This window comes from Rutidosis leptorrhynchoides, chromosome 7 (genome assembly GCF_046630445.1).
Source record: "Rutidosis leptorrhynchoides isolate AG116_Rl617_1_P2 chromosome 7, CSIRO_AGI_Rlap_v1, whole genome shotgun sequence".
Classification (NCBI taxonomy): domain Eukaryota; kingdom Viridiplantae; phylum Streptophyta; class Magnoliopsida; order Asterales; family Asteraceae; genus Rutidosis; species Rutidosis leptorrhynchoides.
In genome coordinates this window covers 77,982,505-77,989,697 of record NC_092339.1, presented here as the reverse complement: position 1 = coordinate 77,989,697, position 7,193 = coordinate 77,982,505, and positions in this window count along the sequence as shown.

The following is a 7,193-nucleotide window of genomic DNA, read 5'->3' as shown; positions in this document are numbered from 1 at the left end:
GTTTTGACCCATTTGGTATAAACGTCAAAAATGACTCTCGGGGGCCTACTTTGTGGACCCTTAAAATGAAATCGAGTAAGTTTTGGTGTAAATTATTATTTGGGATAGAAAGTATTCCCGGCAATCTTTAAAACGGTATATTATATGTTTGAGTTTTTCATGTCTAGACGTGTTTAAAATAGATGTCAAAACTGGACCTGGGGCGCATTTGCTGTGTAAAAACAGCAGATAGATAGCAGCAGCAGCAGTACAACAGTGCGCTTGAGTGACTGTTTTCGAAAGGCTATAATTCCTAAACCGTAACTCCGTTTTTGACGAATAAGTTGTCTATAGAAAGGTGGGATAGTCAACTTTCCAATGGTTATGTCCTTTTAGGTAAATTCAGATTATATGGGACCCGAAACAGACAGCAAAGTTGATGTAAAAAAAATTTGTCAAAAATGTGGGTGTTACAATTTAAAGATGTAAATTCGGAAGTCTGACCGCCCCGAATTGCGGCCGGAATAGCTGAATCGCGACCGGGATACATTGCTGTTCGTGAACTACAATTTTCCATCTCTGAATCGCGGCCGCGATGTGCCAATCGCGACTGTGATGTGCACATCCTTTGAACAGTAGTTTCAATTCTTGATTATCGTAGAGATCTGAGTTACATACGTCTGGGCTTTGAATTCACCTTTTTTCGAGTCCGTATGCTCAAGTTATGGCCAAAACGGCGGAGGCGCGCAAACCAAAATTTGAACCTTCTTCAACATTCATCTTTTTATCTCCAAAACTCTCGTAAACCACCAAGAATACTTCCAAAACATCACTTGACCCAAAAGGCGATAAACTTTATAAAAACCTCATTATATCTTCAAAATATCACAAAATGAATACGAACCGAACCCGATATCGCGACATAAAATGTGTATAATTGGAACGATATCAACGAGCAAGAAAACTCAATTCTAAAATTTTCTCCCGTGAGAACCATTCTCGCGACCGCGATGAAATTCTGGTGGTCGCGAATTTTGTTTTCTCAGCACATATGTGATTCTTGGGACCATAACTCTAAACTCGCAGTCACCAATTTCACAGATTCAGCAAACCTTAATTAATTCGAACTTCGCACTCCAACAATCTCCCACTCGAAGGAGACATTAAACAACCTTCGCCAACCCGTAACTATGTTTAAACAAACCCACAATAACTCTAGATTAGCCGATTACCAAGTCATTTTGATACCGCCGGATGAGACACCCGAATCACGCCGCACTTCACTCGTTAGCCTACGAGCAAGTGAAGTCTTTTGACACCAAAAACACCGTTGAATGATAATCCAATCTAATAGTTACTAGCTTGGGCCATCTCGGTTTCTATTGCCACCATCTTCTAACACGAAGATCATCTTCTTACACTAGAAGACCAATTGAAGTATGCGACTCTTCAATTATAGAATTCTTCATGAGACTACACCGCCTCACCGATCACTCTAGACATGTCTAATCCCGAACACACATGTCAATGATCACCTTCGTACAGGATTTCACCGTCTATCTATGATTTTCCTTCCCAGCAATCAGAAAATCCAACAGACGTCCTCGTAGACTCTTCATCATGGCTCCACTGAGAACACAATCACAACCTCGAAATCTACTAACTTTTCAACTTTCCGCTTTCTCGCTGGTTCACTGACCTCCTCATAGCTATGAATTTCACAAACCCATCTTCTCATCTTAAGCACGCTCCCACTGTACGAGTAAGAAATAAAACAGCGGCTACTCGAGAAGAAACTTGGTTCGTACCACCAGTCAGTCGCAAATTTTGCCATCAGAGAGTAAAACAAGCACTCGAAGCCCTAGTGTTACCCGAAATCATCACATTAATCTTGAGAACATTGGAGACAACGTCACATAATCATCTCCACGACTCCACTAGTCGACTAACTCCCACTAGCTCGATAACTTCCGTCGGATACCAAACTCACATCGAGTTTCCGACACCCTCAACGATCCTAGAAAGCTCAAGTATCAGGACTTACAAGATTATCCGCCCTTCTTCCATCACCTAAGAACTTCTAATTGATCACCATCGGAGAAAACCGATCCATTCGTTGAAACTTCAACCAAGAACCGAGCAACCGTCGAACGCGTTCTATCCGACACCCTTCGACAACCAATTACCCTTAGTGACAAGAAGCTCAAATCAGCCCGCATACTCCATAGATCATGGAATATTGACCAAACACCATTGGTCATCCAGTTTCCAAACCCCGCAAGCACCAAACTTCCCTGATACTCCCACTATCGACTTTCAACCCGATGCATCTTGTTCATTATTCAACCGCTCTAACCCCATAGAAAAACACCCTCCTGAGCTTCCATAACAAACCCACATCTCTGAAAACATAGCTCGTATCGCTCGAAGTTTTCGAGACAAAACCATCTCATGCTCGCACCATCAAACCCGAAAAACTTCATCCTGAAAACTGCCTAGATTCGAAAAATCATATCTCAAGATCCAACGATCAGATCAGCCTCAAATTTTTACCACGTGTAGAACAGTAAGTCTACTATCCACACATAATATATCAAGTCGATCCAACGGTTAATAACCCGCTACAAATTTTCTACTACAACGGCTCCTGGAACTCCGAATTTGAAAGTTCAATCATTCATTCGCACGGGATCGCGAAGATGAGAACTCAGATCCGACACCAAGATCTCCCTAAAAAATCTCTCTGCAATGAACCCATCGAACCTACCTCTGACTCCGTAACCCTTTGCGAACCATCACTATCATAATAAAATTCGTCGACTAATTGCATCATAAAAGTCAAGATCAGACTAACCTTGGTGTGATTAATCTTTATGGATACATACACATACCCCAAGATTCCGCGAACAACTAAGTCACATGGTCTCGATACATGTTGCAAACAAATTCTTAAGCCCGTCATTTTAATAACCCTGATGAAAAAACCGATTCATCAACCATTTCTAATACACTTGCTTTCAATTCGCCATCGTGCCCGAACACGTAAACTTGAAGCTCTTGACACCACTTGTTAGGATTCGGGACCCAACAAGACATGTGATTTAATCCAATCACCAAACCCACGAACGACAAACGAATAATTAAAGCATAAGAACGATAAATAAAGCATAAACGACACAAGGATTTAACGTGGTTATATCCCAACTCCAAACACGAAGAAGGGTTTAGTCCACGGGCGCAAACCAGAGATTTTTCTTTATTATTTTCGTGCACACATTGTATGGGTTACATAGGGTGTTAATATAGGCAAATCTAAACAAGGAAACAACTTAACGAGCAAAAAAATCAATTCTAGAATTTTGTCCCGTCAGAACCATTCTCGCGACCGCGATGAAATTCTGGTGGTCGCGAGTTTAGAGTTATGGTCGCAAGAATCACATCTGTGCTGAGAAAACAAAACTCGCGATCACCAATTTCACAGATTCAGCAAACCTTGTTTAATTCGAACTTCGCACTCCAACAGTGAACCCGACGCTAAAGATTACTGTATGCAGTGGCGGAAGCAGGATTTTTCTTCACCGAGGACGAAATTTTTTTAAAACCGTAGCAACTTTTTTGGGCAAAATACGGAGTTTTGGGGGCAAAAATTGGAGGTTTTTAGGCAAAATTTTGAGGTTTTTGGACAAAATTTGAAGGTTTGTGGGTAAAATTTGAAGGTTTTGAGGTAAAATTTGGAGAATTTTGGGCAAAATTTAAAGGTTTTAGAGCAAAATATGTAGGTTTTGGGGCAAAAAAATTCACCGAGGGCAAAGTCGAAAAATTTAAAATTTTAACACTGAAAATTGCAAATCCACTAGGGACGGGCGCCCCCGGTTCCCACATAAAACCGCCCCTGATTGTATGCCCCGCAAACGAATAACGCATGGTCGTTCGTTTCTACTCCCGAGTCCAAACCATGTTTCTGAGTCCATCCGTAGAAATAATTTCCACACAAGAACAATAAGTTTGTGAAGCAATTGACGAGTAAACTTAACTAGAAAACTGATTATCCGTAGAAATTACCACCTTCGTGAATCTAGAACATCACGAACATATATTTAAAGTATTTGAACAGAACTGTATACTTGAAACTCTTTATCATAATGACTTAATTGAATCTAGCTAAATCAATTAAATTTTAGTTTTGCTTACTAATGATTTTTACTGATCCATCTGATATTATATATTGCTGGACCAAACAAATCAAATTGGTCCACTCGTTATAGCAACTCGAGAATTTTACTTGATGGGCTTTATTATAATTATAACTTATATTATATTCAAATAAAAATTTATATAACGTGTTTTAACAAAATTGATATTTTTTTGAAAGGCTCTTTTCGATAGGGGAATTAATCATCTTCGTGATCACGCACGCACGTATGCATGCATTTTCGGGCAAAAACCCGACTCGCACTTCAGGTACCAGATCCATCAATTCATACGGGCATGTAAATCAGCCTGAATTCCTTGATGCGGGTCGGTAAAATCCCCCTATAAACTTTTTGTAAGTTTATAATATTTTGAAAGTGTATGATTTCCAAATCCTCGAGGCGTATTTGAATGACAAATTTAATATGAAATGCGATAGAATTGGAATTAGGTTCCATTTATTATTTTGTTTGGTTAGGAAAACAAGAAGTATATAATATAATATATAACTAGTCCGGAGCAACCCGCGCGATGCGGCGGGGGCTTTCGGCATGCATGTTCGTATTTAACATATCCTTGTGTATGTATAGAGAGACAAACCGCTCATGTGTTAAGACTCGTTTAGATGTCGGTGTGGTTAGCGTTCTTAAAAAAGTATCCGTTTAGGACGTAGTTAGTCTCGTTTTGTTCGTAACATTATTTTAAGTTTAATTTAATGGTAGTAGCGGTGAAAATTAATTCGTGATGAGTAGAAAGATAGGGCCCGTTGAAGTTTACGGTGAACTTTTCTTTTTGATTTAAATTAAAAACTGAAGTTACGCTTTTAACCCCTGCAGAATTTAAGAGTCCAAAATAGTTGAGGGGGAAGTGAAAATTCTAGTGTGAAATGGGTGTTGGACGACAAAAAAAATGATGGGAACGACACAAGTTCCCATCTCTTTTAGTATATAAATAAAAAAATAAAATAAAATAAAATAATAATAATAATAATAATAATAATAATAATAATAATAATAATAATAATAATAATAATAATAATAATAATAATAATAATAATAATAATAATAATAATAATAATAATATAGTATATACTTATAGTATATAATAAATACAACAACGTGAAATATATAATTTTTTAGAACGACAACTCTCATACTCAATACCTATTAATTTACCAATACTCCTAGTAAATAAACCATTTGATAAAAAGTAATCTATCTATAAGTTCTATTATGATTCTAAAATGATGATGCAATAATTATCTTTTTTCTTTTATAAAAAAATCAAAAAGAAAAAAGAAAAATTGTGAGGACATATCGATGATGTCATAAATATAATTATTTTTACAATTAAATTAAATCTACTTAATGATATCATAAATAAGATTATCTAAGCTTAAAAAAATCAAAAATAAAGAAAACAAAATTTAGGTCTTCATAATGATGTCATTAAAATAATTAATTGTATTTAGTAAAAATATTAACATGTTAATTTTATAATATATGGAGTATTATGTACAACCTTATGATAAAACACCTTCATGACCAAATGTACAATATTTGAAACATTATATACAAACTTATAGTAAAACACCCTCAGGACTAGGGATGGCAATGGATCGGATATAGATCGGATGATGTCATATCCACATCCATATCCATTTAAGTTTTGCTCATCCATATCCATATCCATTTAATTTCATTTCATCCTTCCATATCCATATCCGATTGATTTTGCGGGTGGATATCAAATGAAATGTTAATCTAACGACAATTTTATCAATTTAATATGGATTATCAAAAATGTAAATATTAAATCTTTATGTTTTTGATTTGTTATACATGTTTTGATTGTAATTTGTCGCGAATTGTGAATTTAATTGAGCAAAATACGTTATAATATAAGTAAGGGCAAATTTCATAAAAAGGTAACATATTATACCAGTTTTCATATTTTCGGTAACATATTTCATTTCGCTATAAAAAAGGAGTGTGTTTTCGAAAGTTAGTCAAAAAAGGGTGTCGTTGACTTTTGTTAACTTTCTCAGTTAAGTGTCAACGTTCCATAACATGTCAAGTCCTTTATCGACCAACGTTTTCAAATCGCGATTTCGCCGCACGTTTTTGATGTGCGATTCTGACACGCGTTTTCGAGGCCTATTTTTCGATGAGTGTTTTTCCCATATAAAGTAATTCCAAATATATTAACGAAAATGGCAACATTTCGATACGCGTTGAAATCGCACCTCGAGAACGCGAATCGAAATCGCGAGTTGAAAACGTGCCACGATCGACGCGCATCGAAAACGCCCCTTGAAAAACGCGTGTCGAAAACGCAAGTTGAAAACGCGCCTCGAAAACGCAGATCGAAAACCCGTGTCGGAATCGCGAGTCGATAACGTGCGTCAAAATTGCGAGTTGAAAACGTTGGTCGATAAGGGACTTGACATGTTATGCAAAGTTGACACTTAACTGAGAAAGTTAACAAAAGTTACCGACACTCCTCTTTTTGATAAACTTTTGAAAAATGACTCCTTCTTTTATAGCGAAATGAAACATATTACCGAAAATAGGAAAACTTGTATAATATGTTACCTCTTAATGGAATTTGCCATATAAGTAAATATACGTTTAAAATAATCTAAATATGTAACTTTGAATATTGTTAGTAACAATTTAGTAATTGTGACTATCACAACTCTTATTTTCGTTAATAATTTAAGAATTTATAGGTTATATGTATATGTATATCGATATGTAGATGCATATGCATATATTTTAGTACGTATATATGTATATATAGATGTACTTCGGGTGATAATGGATATATCCGTGAATAATAAATTGTCATCCATATCCGATCCACGAAGTATCCTAGATCATCCATCTGTATCCGTTATTCGTCCATTTACATCATTCATATCTATTATAAATGGATCGGATCGGTTGGATGTCCATTGATTGAACATCCATTGACATCCCTACTCAGGACCATATGTACAATACTTGAAGCATTATGTACCA